Here is a 16,949-nt window from a genome sequence, read left to right as displayed (position 1 = left end):
TTATTAGTTCTACAAAGCCTATCATCAGTTGTATGTGTACTTCTTATAGCCATGTAGTGTCTTTTACTTTTATGTTGTTGTAGGTGCTACTTCAAGTAGCTATTCTTAATTAGTTAATGTAAACAATTCAACTAACCAAGCACATATTTCTCAACCTAATTTTCATGCTCAACAAGATCATATAGGCTTATAAGATAGTGTTGCTGCATTTGATGTCCCTTCTTCTACTCCATGAACTACTTGTGCCACTGTTGGTGCTATTGTTACTGCTACAGTTAAAGCCAATACTAGTGCTACTGCTATTGCTATATCTACTACTCTTGCTACTACTACTGGTCCAAATAGAAAGTGCTTTTCAGTAAATAGAGATGACATAACAAGAAGACTTGCCCAACTGAACTTGCCTAGAAATGGAGGAAAAGAAAGGCTTCTATCTTCTTTCCATGATCATTATCAACACAAGATGACTTCCCTAAGTGTAGTCTTTTGTTAATGTGAATATGCTGCTAGAAGACAATTATTTTTAGCTTATGTAGATTTAAACAAATTATAGGAAGCCAGAATGTGTATTTTGTTTATGGTGAAGTACTTGATAGTATCTTGAATTGCTTGTCATTTTTTTATTTAAGGATTGGAAGGTTGGAAGTTTAAATGTACTTTGTACTTTTGACAAGTACTTTAGTATGTATGTGGCATTTAACTTTCATAACTTAGATTGTTATCCACTTGCAAACATGTTCTGTTTAGAATCTTATGACTGTTGGCCTTAACTCATCCAGTATAGAAATTGCAGTAGCACAACAAAGACATGACAAATCAAGTCAAACTTTATAAGTTGGCTTCTTCATATTGCTCAAAAAATTACATTTCATAACTGCAAATTGTCCAAGTCAACTTTTTCCACCACCTTCTTAAACTATAGGCAATATTCTTATCCTAACTACAATAGATTTTTTCTGAGTTTTGCATTGGAGTTGTGAGGACCCGAATTTTACTTACTTTTAATTCTATTTTACTGGCTTATTTAATTATTTATTCACCCGTTTTCTCCGAATAATTTATTTTAACAATTTTTAATCCATTTTCATGGAATAATGTCTCACTTATATTTTTAAAACGTCCTGTTAGCAAAATTAATTTTTAGCGACTCGTTTAGTGAGAAATAAGTGAATGCATGTTTTTCGAGACGATATTCGGTTCGAGAGTGCAATAATCTTGGAGAATTAAGAATGATCAATAGTAGACAAAGAAAAGTTAATTGAGGGATTAGATGTGAGATATTTAAAATTAACCTTTTATCGCGCGCGCGTCAAAAGTTTCTCGGAAGTCGTGCCAGACCGATTAATTGGAGATTTGAGGAATTAGTATTAGACTCGTAAGTATGAGTAATTAACATGTTAAAGGAATTACATTGGAAGATTAGTGCATGAGTGTATCAAACCCGAGAGAAAGTGGTGGTACGAAACCCTATTTCGATAACTATTCAAAGTTGACTTTTGGCAAGCTTAGTGGCTACTTTTCCCTCCAATCTTCCAACACAAACTAAACACTCAAACACTCTCACTTTCTTCTCTCCATTCGGCCAAACCTAGCAAAGGGAAAGGAAAGAAAGAAACTTCATTCTTTTGCTTCAATTTCACTTGCAAATCATCATCCAACTTCATAGATTCTTGGGATTTCATTCCATCTTGGAGAAAGGTGAAGACTTGTGGAGTTTTCTTGGTGAAAATTTAGTAGAAACACTCACTTTCAACTAGGGTTCATAACTTGAAGAGGTAACCTTTCTTCACCTCTCAATCTTTCAAATTATAAGAAGATGGATGGTTAGTTTCATGGGTTTGAAAGCCTAATCGCGTTTATAGGCTAGCGGACTTGAGGAACTTTATTTCTCGCTTTAAATTGTAAGCTAGCGGTCTTGAGGTGGATTGTAGGTAGCTGACTTGAGGCTTTAATGTTTGATTGTGGTTGTTTATGTGATGAATGAGATGATTATGGTTAGAAAGTGGAGAGAAAGTTAGAAAAATTGTGAAGGGCAAGCTGGCCGAAATTCTGTTCATGTTGTTCTGTTTTTTATTTCAAAATTTTGATGCTTGTTTGGCTGTTAATTGATAGATATATGTTGTATTATGTGTGTAGAAAGTGTCTTTCAAAAAACATGTCGAATGGTTGCCCAAAACTTGAGTTTTGGAAAACGTTTCAAATCTGCAAAATGCCTAGCAAGGTACTCGGGCAGTGGTTCTTTGTCCGAACTTAACTCTCTATACAAAAGTCAAAATTGAGTGCCGTTTGTGGCATTCAAAACTAGACATTCATAGCTTTCCAATGGTATAAAAATCCCTGCTAGTTCAGTTTGAATGATCCGTAGCGAATTGGCAAAGTCGGCTGTTCTGTTTTGACTATCTATTCAAGAGAAACTGGAAAGCTGCATCTTGTGGCTCGATTTTGTTCCACTTGTGAAAAGATTTTCAAAACGATGCCTTCTGATGAATTGTACCATTTTGAACCTAGTTTCCAACGCCATAAACCATTCTCAATTTGGATTTGTGTAGAGTTAGATATAGTTTGATTTTGAAACTGCAACAAAGCTGGAAACTGAAAAATTTTCCTTTCCCTGCTGACCGAATGGTCAAGTCTGTTTTGGGATGTTATATTTCAAAAATTTTAGTGCCATTTACCCATCAATTGCTCATTAAATGTTCTGGAACCTTGGTTTCAAAAATGGAGCGAATTGGGGCTGATTTCGTTAGACAAAACTTTTGAAAAAGAAAGGAAGATAGGGTTGGCAAATTAGCTTTGAAGAATTTCACAAACTTTGGTCATTTCGTTAACTGCCTTCCCGTGTGAGTTTTTGACTAAATTTTGATAGATAGGTAGTCCTCATATGGAAGTTTTAGTGTACCAAATTTGGCATAATTTCAATATCATTTCGAGGCCCAAATAATGCCCCAAAGATTTCTCTTGAAATCTGGAAATCCACTGATCAGGTTGCAAAAATCAGCCAACGTCAAACTGTTATATCTTGTTGCTCAAAACTCCGAATTTAGTTCTGCTTATTGTGTTTGAAACTTGATTTGGAACTCTTGTTGTGTTATAAATACCGGAGACTGATTCATTTCCTATGGATTTTGCCGAATTTCCAAACATCGTCGAAAACCAAGACTGGTTCTGTCTTGCCTTCTTGAATCAGCAACTTTGAACTGAAATATGAATGCTTTCCACTTGGAATCTTGGAAAAGTGCCTTCTAGAAACTTTCAGTGCCCTGAATCTAGTTTCCAACGGTATAAAGTTTTCAAATTTTGGACCTTCGAAACTCAAGATTTGATTTTACCAAGTTTATCGTGCAAAGCTGAAAATTTCTGATTTCTTAAGAGTTGAACTTTTAAGAACTTGTCACTTTCTATTGATATAGATAGATCGTTTTAAACTCGATTCCATGGAGGATACTAGTTTCTCTTGTGACTTTAAATTCTCACTTTTGAATCTCGATTTTGGAGAGATTAAAGCTCTTTTAATATGTTGTCTTAAGTTTTAAACGAATGTACTTTAATCCTTAATTGATAGTGGTTGTGGGTATGTGTGAGTGATAGTTAATCGTTATTTCTTCAGGCGCTCAAGAGGATCTTGAAAAGAATCTCGGAGCGGACCACTAAAGATCTTATTTTGCACTTACTCATTTGTTTTGAATTGGTGAGTGTCAAGTGCATGAATTGTTGCTATATACTTGAATTGTTCCTTATTAATTAAGTATTTTGAAATTTGTCGAGACGAGCGTGTACTTTATCGCACTCGTTCTCTTTTACTTGAGTAAATAATCGATTTGCTCATACATGAAATTATACTTGTATTGACTATGTCGATTGGAGTGAATCTCATCGACTTATAATTATATTTGTGTTGAATCAATGTCGATTGGAGTGAATCTCATCGACTTATACTTATAATAGTAGGGGATGCCCAAACTCATAGGCTAACCTTGTGACTCGAGCCGGCATGGGCTTGGTCGAGAAGTTTGGTAAACCATAGGATAGATTTTAAAGCATGATCTATTTGAGAGATCTTGCTTGGCATACTCAAGTAGTATTGCCTTTTCTAATCGACGTTTGGGCCCGATAGGGGGTGTAACGGTGGACGGAAACTTGACGTTAAGTGGAGTTTTACGAACTTGATACCTACCTGGTTGACGGAGTATCATCACGTGGAGTTATCGGATCGAGTCTCGACAAAGCAAGTGGAATCTAACTCCTGAGAGCTCCCGTATCCTTATTGAGTGTGTTTTATTGTTAATTGTGAATTACTTGAACTTTATAGCTTTAATTCTTGTACAAATGTTATTGTTATTTGAACTATTTGTTTGCATGTTTTTCTTGGCCTCACTGAGCATTAGCTCATCTCATTAGTTTGTTTTTCTTAACAGGAGCTCGAAATGAAAAGATTTTGGAGAAGCCGACTTGATTACTTTTGATTAGAATTTTTGGATGTAATTGATTAGTCGACTTCTAGTAGTTGTATTTTTGGGGAAAGTTGATGTACTTTTGGTAATTTATGATGTAAGATTTGAATGTTCCATTAAGGAAGCGACTTTTCTTTACTTCGACTTTTATTATTAGTTGTTTATCCTTAAGTTTGAATTGGATTCGTATTGAGTCCTGACGAGAGCTAGGCAGGCGTTCCGCGGATACCCTTGGGTTCATCCTAGGGAGAAGTGAGGGCGTCACAGGAGCTATCAATTGCACACCCTTGACTACTACCAACACCAAATAAGCAATTAATAAACTATATAACTTTATTGTTTTGCCTTTAAATCTTTCTAGTTCAACTGCTAGTTTCCATGTTCAACTGCTAGTTTTTCATTTTCAGCCTCCAATGCATTCATTGACCTCAAAACTCCTGGGATGACTTTAGTTGCCCTGTTGCAAATTGACTCATCGTATCACTCAAAGTAGTTGCAAGTTCCTCTTTCTTCTCAAGCCAACTCAAGTGAAATTACTAATGCAATATGTGAGGTACTTTTTTTATTGCCATAAACTCAATTAAATTACTTACCCCATATTTCGAACATCCATAAAATCTCCGTGAAAGATTTGAAGCCATCCACAAGATTACAAGATGAGTTATCACACTGTAATTATAGTATTTAAGTTTGTTGGAACTTCTACTTTGAGAAGATCCACTCATCACAAAATATTTATTTCTACCGTTTTGCGGTAATTAGGTTCGAGCTTGATGAGAAGAAAATTCCAGCAAAGCTGCCTTTGCATTCTCTTTCTTCATTGCCCTGTTTTTGTTCTAAGTTTCTCTGACTAGTCTCTCAAGACAAAGGATTTGATCTTTTTTTGCCATTTTTGAGCATTTTTCTATTTTTTTTTATTGATTTTCTCATCTGATCAAAGGTCAGCCCCGGTGAATAGACAAATATACTCCTTCTATTGTCTGGTGGTAATAAGATTTGAATAACAATAGTTGCTCCACCACATAGGGATTGGTTGGGATTAAAAACTTTTGTTAGAAGACCATTATGTCTCAAATTTAAGATAGAGCACTAAAAATGGTTTACAAAAAAAAATTGACAGACTATTCCGAGAATTTGTTCCATAAAACTCATGTAACTTTGTATATCAAAAGCTTTAATATTTTGGGGTGTTTTTAAAATTTAAAATTAGAAATTTTGCCTTTTCGAACCCTAAACTTTTACATTAAAAATAATTTTGTCCCTTATGAGTTATTTTAACCAAATTAGTTTTCAAACTAATTTTTTACTTCCAATGTTGGACTTATGCAGCGGCACCATTGCGATTTACACATTCCATGTGGTCAGAGAAGGGCATAATGATCGTATAAGGGTAAATTTCTTCATTTAGCAAATTAGAATTAGAAATATTTTCAATTTAAATTAACTTCTAAAAACACAAGTTCGGAGCTGCTATTCCCTGTTGCCATTAGGGTACATGATAGAGTTCAAACTCTTTTCTCAATTTTCTCTGGTGGGATACATCAAAAAATGAATTTTAGCTTTAGTTATAGTGCATCAAAATCTACATTAGAAAGTGGGCAATCACCAGGGGGGTAAAGAGAAGAACTGAATACTACATTAGGGACGAGGCAATACATTATGGTTATCATGAATCGTGTTAAATAGTGACATCATGAACTTTGGCGAACCGAGGAAAAAGATTCCATTACTACAATAATTGTGGGGTAATTTTTAAATTTTGGAAATATTTTCAGATATTAGCATTAAATATTGAATTTGTGCAATAAATGGTGCTATTAATATGATTACAGTCATCACCAAACGTTTCGAATTTTTTTTCTTGTGCCATATGATCCACCTATACCCTAGATGACTAGAAATCAAATGGCAAAATTATTGAAAGATCTAAGGAAAGCCAAAGAAGATAGCTATTCGATGAAAATTAAAATTGTAAAGTTGGAAGAAGAAACCAGGAGAATGAAGCAGGCCATGAGAAAGATAAAAAAATAAAATCAAGTCATCAGTGGTGGAATTGATTTGTTGTAGTATTTTGTTAGTTGTAGACGAATAAAAAATATAAGGTGTTATGGATCTTAGACTCAAAATGCTGTATTTATGAAGTTAGAAACTTTAAATTGTGTCTTTGGTATATGGTTAGGTGAACATTCATTTTTTGTAACCACTGTCTAAGAAATGCATTCAGTGGTGGTTGTTCAATTCAGAAATTTGGACATATTATGCTGCATTGATTGTGAAAATTAGTGTGACAAAAATAATTTTGACAGAATTTTGCCTTAAATTTTGACATTTCCCTAAAAGCAACTAGACCAAACATTTCAAAAAAATATAATTAGCAATTTCATAATACAGTCAACAATTCCAGAAATAGCTATCCAAAATGAATTGAGAGTCACGTAGACAAGGCAAGCTAACATTGCCTTGTCATTACCAAAGAGTTGAATATTAATGTCTAAATCTCGAAATTAGGTAGTTTAATACATTTATAGGTATTAAATACAAAAGATTATATTCCCCAAACATCAACATAGACTAGGATAATGTTCAATAGTAGCAACTCAAGACAAGAAAATTATGTCCCCTTCATCTTCTTCATCTAACAATCTATGTGAATTGGACAAACTATCAAAATAATTACTTTATGAAATAAATTGTAGAATAACTTAAAGTTTGTGAACAAAACCAGTAGCCAAGACTTACTTTTTGTTTTGTCCTAGTCCCTTTTCCATTTGAAATAGGAAATGGACCATAAGTTGACATAGCAATATGCCTTTTTCTTTATGCTCAAGCCTAGAAAGTGTCACATGTTTGCCTATTTTGGCCTCTTTCTCTAAAATTGAGCACTTCATGATCTTTTTTACATAAGTAGGAGATTCTTTCAAAGTTGAAAACTGAACATGAATTACTTTAGCACCTGCAGTACTAGCATGTAAATTATTACTTAAGATTTTGAAAAGTTACAAAATTAGTAGCAAAATAAAGACATCAATTAGTTTGCAACAAGCAAAGCAACTTTGGTAGAAGCACACTTGTTGCTGAAGCTTCTGAGACTATTTTTGGGGGGTCTTTCAACTTTATTATTGCCACTAACTTGGTATGAAAATAAAATCACAAGGGGGGTCAGTCTTGTATACTAAGCAAATATCTAAATAAACTTTCAAGTACCTAGTCATAGTTACCAGCTTGCACATTTGGATTAAGAGCTTGCATCATTCTCTACTAGCCTTTTTTTTGGACATGTCCTCTTATTATGGCCATTCATCTTGTACAAGACGCATGTGTTGGTGTTAGATAGTGGGAGCCTTCTATTGCAAGAATCAGCAAGTTCAAAAACTAGTATGATTAGAAGGGCATCTTCTTGCTATGTGCCCTTGTTCAAGGTAGTTTGATCATGTTATTTTGACAAGTCCAATTCTAGGTAGTTTGGTTACACCCTTGGAATTGGGCCTTGGTTCATTAGGCTTCATTTTACTTAATTTCTTTGGCCTATTAGGCAACTTCGACTTTTTAAGAGGCAACACAAGATCCTTTCTTGTTAAACCCGAGCATTATGGCTATCCATTGGAATTATGACTGGTTTATATGCCTTCAACTAGCTGTCCCTTGAGTAGCATAGATGAACTAAGCTTTCTGAAGTTCTTCATATCAAGGAAATGCAGTCAAAAGCATGAGAATAGGGCAAACTAGTCAACTCCCATCTTTTAGCTATGTAGGTTTGCTGCTTAAGATCCACCTCATATTTTCTCCTATACATGTATGTCACTTCAAACTCATCTTTTTCGGATCACTGAGCAAATATTTGTAGCAACTTCTATTTTTGTCTTCTCAAGTTTTTTCTAAAATTTTGGGTCTTATTATTTCTCTTCTTCATCCACTCTCATTTGGTGCACAACCTTTTCATTAGATAACTTCTTATTGTCTCAAGCATGCCAAGGATAGGCTTCTCATGTGCATCTATTATAATTGAGATAAAATTCTAACACAAATTATTGAGCAAGATATCACACTTGGTTGTTGTCAAAAGTGTGATTTTGACCAGTGGTAGGGTGATGTGTTGTCAATAGCCACTTCTATGCATTTCCATCGTATTCTCTCAAAGACTTCATCTGGTTTTGGAACCTTGTCATGTACGAGGATCTTGCACAAGTCTAGAACCCCTTCTTCAAGGCTTCACCTGGATGAACATTTTTGAAGTTGTTGTGTAGGTGCCTAACACAATACTTATGCTCTTTGTCCGGAATCACATCTTGAATTATAGATGTTAAACCCTAGATTCAAGCCAACAAGAATAAGTTAGTAAGTAACCATGTATTTAAATTAATTTTTGGATCATAAAATTAAGAAAGTGTTTATCTTTGTCATTCACTAATAAATGTCTAACTTCTTTGGTTATGTATGGACAGGTCATATTTCAAAAATTCTATGAACCATTTCTAAGATCTCTTATTTTCTACCTCTACTATAGCATAAGCAAAAGGATAAAGTTAGTCACTTAAATCTATCCCTACAACTGTTAAGAGCACTCTTGGATGTGGACATTTTAGATGGCATCCATTTATACCAATTGCATGCCTGTGTCTAGATTTAAAACCTCGATTTGGTGCCTCAAAGCAAATATATAGCCTTTGAAATCTTTCTTTCCCGTGTCTTCATCCAATTTTGTCTCTATATGCACTATGGATCTCATATTACACTTTAGTAGCATATCACTATAATCTCATAACTTTCTGTATGGCTCGTTATAGCTCCCATGGATCAAGATCTTTGCTTTTATGAGTGTCATGTACATTTGACTTGTAGTGTGTATATTCAACTCCAAATGCATCTTCTCCCTAAATTCTTTAATAATTATCTTCTTGTTCAACCTTAAAAATTTGCTTACTTCTTTAGTAGGAGTATTAATGTAATTCTCTTGTTGTAAAAAGTCCTCCAACAAGTGTCATCTGCTCCCATCATCTTGATCACAAAAGAATCATCACCTAGGCCAACTTTCAAAGAAAACAATATGCATTCACAATTTTTAACTTTGGATTTCACTCTCATCTGTATTGCATCTTGTTTTACCGACCCAACTATCTTTGTCTTATTTAACTGCATAGTTGTCCACTACCCACTTAAATAGCTATTACTTATCAAATACTTACCCAACTTAGAATTTAGGATCTTCCATGCCAAGATCACATCTAAATCTCATAGGGTAGTGGGTTCTTCCTTCCACTATCCTCATCCAAGGAAAAGGATCTATTGTTGAGCTTATCTGAGACCAATAAATCAAATTCTCCATGTACTAGAAGTTGGTAATGCAGGTATCTGATCGAAAGCCTCATGGACTAGAATCTAGACTACCTTCACTGTCAGCTTGAAACTTTTGAATTCAAGCACCTAACTCTTGCTTAGGAGCAACAACACAATTGTTAAATATTATGTCATTATCATCATCATTGGCAAAATCATAGTCACTATCATGGGAAGATTCACCTTGGGATGAATCTGAATGTGAATGTACTACATCATTAGTTTGATCATCAACACTTCCTCTAGGATCAACAACTTCTGAGCGCCCTTTCTTGTTGACTATGTCCACATGAATTGGAACGTCTTCTAGGTCAGCTAATTCATCTTCTTCTAACCTATGCTTCTCACATCGATTGCTGCACTTGGATCTCGAATATTACCATTAACAAATCTTATATGGAAGTCCTTGACAACATATACATCAACTTGTTCATTCTTGTGATCGACGATTTTCTACAAGGGCACAGGGTTGATCATAGTAATAAATCACCTGGAGTATTCTAATGGTTGAACCCATAGGAACAAGTTAATTTCCACTACTTTAATTATTATAGAAAGATAACAAAATTCAAAGAATTTATTTTTAACTAATTAAAGAAGAAAATAGATAATCAAATCTAATAAATAAAGGTGAGAAACAATTGGTAAAAACCAGGGTTTTAGATTTTGATCTAGAGTTTGAATTAGTTATCCAATTAATTTCTTAACAAATTATGAATGCATCACACAATTGTATTTTAGATTACTCTTGATACATCTAAAGTGTGGCTAATTAAATCCTACATCTCTCTTGAGATTACAAGTATTCAATTAAACCGTTTGTGATTACCCCACCTTTCCTTAGGGTATACCTCAAGGTTTAGCGGACCGTCTGCCTAACTTTCGTTAGGACTCACTCTCTCAACTTAAAAACACAAATCATAACTTCAAAAACAAGAGAAGCAGCAGTTTCCAACCATAAATATATATACATATTTGGTTATCTCGAATATCCATAAATACCCAAAATGTAGCAAAAGATTCAAGCTCTAGTTGAGATCCTAACACTTGATGAGCACTAGTGCTGTTACAAGTACAATAGCCAAAAGATCTAGATATAAATCCACCCTGCCCCAGTCACATGCCCATACTCGCAACCCTGTAGGGAAAACAAACTAATGGAATAAGCTAAAACTCAGTGAGGTTCCAAGACACCATGCAAACCAATTAGCAAGTTGGCAATTATGTATAATTTAAAACTCAAAGTAAAAGGAAGTAAAGGTTCATAAAAGTAAGCATTAACACTTCAAGTAACCAGTCAATCAAGCAATTAACACTTTTATGTATAAGGAAACAGTTTGTCCTCGCAAGCTAATTCGATAGCAGCTGGTCAGGGATCAGTTGACACTCCATCAACCCTAGAAGTACAGTAACAAGTTTAGTAGAGCACCACTTAACTCCCATCTCCATCCACCGATCAAATCCTCTACCGGGTCCAAACTCCAACGATAACAGTAGTGGTAATATTCGAGTATTCCGAATCCAGTGGACCACATCCAGTGGATTACACAATAAATAGTGGAGAAACAGTAAATAGTACCTATGGTTCACCAATCTCCTCGACCAAACCCTTACCGACTCGATTCGACCAACTAACCAATAGGGATTTGGGATCCTAGGCAGTGATCAAGTCATACATATATACATCAATCCATTTGTAAATAGTGTACAGTACTTAATCAAGTTAGAGCAAGTGTGATAAAGTACACCCTTGCCCACTCAAACAAGTCAATTACCATCCCAAACACAATAAGAAAGTATTGCATTCAAATGGTAAGTCCGGCCATGCAATTGGAGACACTCACCAATGATTCACTGTTTATCAAAATCAAGCTCAGGTCAAGCTCTCTTGCCACCCTCAAAATCTGCGATTAAATATCGTGTAGCAAAATGCAATCAAATAAGTTTTCAAAATGCACAACCTTCGCTTGTTAATACCAAAGGAAGATTATGTAAATAGAACTCATGCCGCTTAGTAAACCATATGCAAGATATTCGCATGCCCTTTTTGGAAGGAAAACGATTAAAACTTTCAAGTTTAAAACTAGACATATGCAACTAAAAATCATGTTTAAAGTGACCATTACTTCCTTCTCATAAAATGTATAGTTTTGACAAATTTTCAGCTTACATCACAACCAAAGTAGGTTCAAGCATCTGTAAGCAAACTAAGTCCAATTCGACCAAAAATCACACTTCCACTCTTACTTTCACTCACTTACACTACAAGAAAGGAAACTGGCAGCATCTCCCCTGTTTTTCCTTAAATTTCTCCTCCAATTTCAAAACTTAATTTCATGGCAAAACAACCCTAATCAAGGCCACAAGTTATAAGATACAAAGGTTACTTGTTCTAGGCCGCAAAAACTAACTAAATTGAACATATACCTAGCTAATATACATCATATACCCAAGCCGGAAATTTAAACTCTAAGCTGGAAATTGCAAAGTAAAGCTGGAAATTGATTACTAGAGCTAGAAAAATCATATAACGAAGCTAAAAGTGCACATCCAACTAGAAATCTGCATATCAAAGCTCACAAGTCATATCAAAGCTAGAAGTTCTCATCTCAAGGTTGGAAAATTATAAATCAAAGTTGGAAAATTCAATCAACTTCACAAAACCATGAAATCTTCCTCAAAACTTCCATAATCAAGTCATATATCCATTAAAATGCAAGATAAGAAAGAGAAGGGAAGTTTCTTAGCGTGATACCTTCATACCCCAAGGAGAAATTCAAAACTAAAGCTTTCTTTCTCAAATCACCCCACTACAAGTCTTCTTGCTCCTTTGTTGCAACTTTCTTCGGATTAGATTTAGATTTCTTGTTGATTTCTTTACTAAATCAAGATGAAAATTGAAGTTTTTTCCTCTCTTTTTCTCTCTCTTTGAGTAGGCCAAGAAGGAAAGAAAAAGAAAGAATTTTTGGTTCAATAAATGACAAAGATGGAAGAGAAGTCTTGGTCAAATGATAGCTTTGATCGTTGACAAGTGGCATGATCCAATTCCATTCGTATCTCTTTGTCTGTCTTAGCCTCTAATTGCTTGTTTATGTTCCTCTAATACACTTTTAACACTTTTAATCAAATAATCCTTCCAACACCACACCCGTTCTTGTCCACCAAATTTATTACACACTTCATCAATTAATCACACTACCACAATGCACTAAGAAACTTAAGATGCACCAAATTATAAAGGAAAAGATAAAACTCTTGACTCAATCGTTAAAGTATTTACAAAATTAAGGCAAGTAAATTAGTATAAAAGAAGCCATAAATTAACCTATTAAAAAATAAGGAAAATTATAAGAAGCATATAAAGTAATTTCCAAGTCCTCACACCCTTTAAGAACTTTGGTGATATAAGTGCGTTATACAAATCCTAATCTACTCTCGTGATTAGGCTAAATATGTTTATCTATCTAGCGCATGGTTGTATATCCCTTCCCAGTTCAATACAAACCCTAAGAGCATGTCTATGGTGGCCAATCACATACATATAATTGAATCAAGAGAGGTAAATCAAGGCAAAAGTTAAGAACTTAACTAACGTAAATAATCAAAACTCCTTCACAAAACCCTAACCCTAAATATAATTTAGTTCAACACATTCATAATTAAAACCAAGAATTCAAAGGAAAGGATACAAATAAGAAGATAAAAGTAAAGAAAACTTTTTAATTTCCCTTGTTTTGATCTCCGTTTTGCTCTTCCTCTTTGATTCTTCAACTCTTTCTTCTTGATTTCTCAAGAAAAGAAGATATAAAAAGGATGAACTAATGCTAACCTAATATTTTTCCACCCTAAAAATGACCTAAAGAATCCCTATTTATAGTTTCTTGAAGATATATCCTAAACAGGGTAGGTCTAGGCTTTTATTGGATTGAAAAAATTATGTTTTTGAACATTTTTCCAATGAAGATTGACCCAATGTCCGGCAATGATCATTGGGCCAAGTTTAAAACACAAAAGAATTTGAAGATGTCTGGCACAAAATCCCTGGCAATGTCCGGAGCAGGTCATGGATCTGTTCGTGGATCGATACAGATTTACGTGCGGATCAATTTTGAATCCTTGAAACTCCATCAAATAGACCGAATCAACTCTTGATCAAAACATGAAAGTTGTAACCCTTTGAATTATTTTCGAATGCAGCAAAAATCAAGTCATTTGGAGTCTAGATGTTGAAATATGCCCAAAATACTGAGACCTGGTTGTAAGAGCATCGCAGCACAACTACACTTCAGTAATTTGGATTTTTTACTATGAAAACATGAGAACCAATATTTGATGTCAGCGTAGAGCATTCTCTTAGCTTCAAATTGAATCAAGAATTATCTCAATCCAATTTATGTAGATCGAGTTATCACCAAAATATTGAAACATGTCAATCCTACCAAACCTCTTTCTCTTGACTTTTTCCTTTTCCATTGTTTCTTTGCACAATGGTTTTTAATCCGTTTTCCCTCTAATTGAGCTTTTCACCTATTAGAGCAAAAGTAAGTAGCTTTCATTCAAAATAAAACTCAAATAATATAGTTAACGAACAATTTATACCTATAAATGCACTACAATTTGCACCCTATCATCTTTCTACTAATGCTAACCACCTCAATTGCATTATCTTCACCATCTATTTGCCACAGTTTGAGTAGATTATCTTCATGAGGAACTTTATACATCATCTTTTCTTTCATATGACATCATACAAGATAGCAAAAGTTTCAAAGAATTAATTTGATCACTATCATGGCAATAGCTCCTTTGAAGGTTTCTACGCTACCTCCCAAGTACTTCTCTTTTGGATCTTGAACATATATACCACTATAATGCACTTTTAGACTAAAAAAATCCCTATCTTCCTCTAGTTATTAAACAAAAATAAAAATTGTTATCTTAATTGCATAAAGGTATTTGAGGCCCTACAACATCTTATATTTCATGAACATGAAGTGTATTCGAGACCCTACTATGTTTCATATTTCATACAGTACAAACAAATAAATTAAAATTAATAAATCCACCAAATTTCACCATTCCCAAATCTGTTCATGCCCCACGATAGAAATAAAATACAAAAAAGTCACTCCTTCCCTTCCCCAAATTCTTCCATTGTTTAATCATACCACACACTACACATGGACAATGAGTAGCTAAATGAAAAAATACAGTTCAATAGGTTTGCATTAGGATTTGACTCTTCCTAATCATTATCATCCTTCTTACCATCAAACATCCTCCGCTGCTAATGATTCTAATTTACTGGCTCCATGTTTGCTGCCAATCCAAATTTCTACTGAACATTAGTTTTTCTTCTAATTTTTCCAGATATTTCTATTTTTTCAAGTTAATGGCATACGAGATTATTTTAATCTATTAATTCTAATCTATTTTTACCATTATGCCCCTCTCTAATCATGCGAAAAGTGTAAATATGGTGGCACCGCCACATAAGTCTTATATTGGAAGTAAAAAATCAGTTTGAGATAAATTGCATAAAATAAATTATATGAGACAAAATTGATTTTAATGTAAAAGTTTAGGGATTGAAAAGGCGAAATTTCCATTAAAATTTGATTTAAATGTTTTAAAACTTTTTACTACAATCCACCACCACAAGCTACTGCCACCATTCTTCACCTCCTCTTTCCTCCATCGCCAACTCCCTCCTGTCTTTGCTCTCTCTCTTCCTTCTTTCTCTTCCTCCACCTTCTTTCTTCCTCCTTTTTTTTCTTCTCTCCCGTCATTTCCTCTCCTCTCTCTTCCTTCTCCTGTCTCTCTTTCTCCTGCTCTCGCTTCCTCTCTTCTGTCTTTCCCTCCTTTATGGTTCATGGATTGAATAAATCCAATTTATAGATTTAAATGGTTTTGATTTTAATGAGTGATGGTTATCCAACTATCTATTTAAATTCATCTAATTTGATACTTCAAATTGGACCATTTCTGTTTACCTTTTCCTCCTTTCTTTGTTTGTTTTCTTGTTTCTCCTTTTCCTTATTTTTCTCTTCTTATTCTTTAGAACCTCTCGGGATACAATCACCATTGACTATGGAAGTTCACCATCCAAACAACCACTATATCAGCTATAAAATTTCACCATACCAAACCTCTTATAGAACCTTTGCAGCCACAAAAAACTATTGCGATTTATGCAATTAGACTTATCTCCACATGTAGAAGTCAATTCTTATCCCAAAACTATCAGAAAAAAGTCTTACCAAAAGGTATCAATTTGAGACCAACTTGAATATCATCCTCCAACAACCAACTCTTAATCAAAATATAAACTAAAAAAAATAATGTTATTATCTTTCTTTTAGCAGGACATTTGACCTTCAATTTAGTACAAAAACTATAGAAATTGCGTGATCTAAATAGTTATTTTCTTGAATAGGTCACATAGGAAAACTTCAAAAGCAGACTTAGTGGGAGCAATAAGCTGTCTTTCATTGTTAACCACATGAGATGACTAAGAAAAAAGGATTACTTGATCGAAAACTATAGAAATTGCGTGATCTAAATAGTTATTTTCTTGAATAGGTCACGTAGGAAAACTTCAAAAGCAGACTTAGTGGGAGCAATAAGCTGTCTTTCATTGTTAACCACATGAGATGACTACGAAAAAAGGATTACTTGATCGAGACTAAATTGAGGATGTGAGACTAGTGAGGATCAGATTTGTCTTTCACATTGTCTTGTTATTTAGGGTTTGTCTGTTGTTTCTGAAAAGCCGTCACTTTTTTTTATTAAAGGATGTTGGGGGATAACCATTGGTATCCATTTAAAGTTTTGAATAGATCCATAACCACTTAAGTGAGATGGATATGGATAGTTTAATGAATTTGAATCAAAATTGTCATCTTTGTATATAAGCATTTCAATTATCTTTTTTCTTTTTCTCAGTGGCATGTCTAATTAAATAGAATTGTTGGTTGATTTGGATACTTTGATTTTACCATCTTCTTATCAAACTATTATCTAATTAATTTATTTTATGAAAATTTTCTCTTTCTACTTAACAAATCTCACTATTGTTAACAAATTTGAATTGATTATTATTATGGTAAAGCAATAGATGCCTTGAGTTGGTGATGAAAGCTATTTTTTGGTTTATACTCGGTG

General features: G+C 34.1%; 1 long non-coding RNA gene across 2 annotated transcripts; it reads right to left on the bottom strand.

Annotated features, from left to right (window-relative positions):
- Window positions 1–8,370: 8,370 nt before the first annotated feature.
- Window positions 8,371–12,739, bottom strand: LOC140038698 (uncharacterized). Of its 2 annotated transcripts, XR_011842264.1 has the most exons (3): window positions 12,541–12,739; window positions 11,630–11,689; window positions 8,371–8,758 (listed from the first exon to the last, which is right to left on the bottom strand). It is a non-coding gene; the product is annotated as an uncharacterized lncRNA (long non-coding RNA). The 2 variants fall into 2 exon arrangements; XR_011842263.1 differs by lacking the exon at window positions 11,630–11,689.
- Between the last annotated feature and the right edge of the window lie 4,210 nt (window positions 12,740–16,949).

This window comes from Coffea arabica, chromosome 3e (genome assembly GCF_036785885.1).
Source record: "Coffea arabica cultivar ET-39 chromosome 3e, Coffea Arabica ET-39 HiFi, whole genome shotgun sequence".
Lineage (NCBI taxonomy): Eukaryota > Viridiplantae > Streptophyta > Magnoliopsida > Gentianales > Rubiaceae > Coffea > Coffea arabica.
The sequence above is the reverse complement of the archived record's forward strand: the minus strand, read 5'-3'. Positions and strand labels throughout refer to the sequence as shown.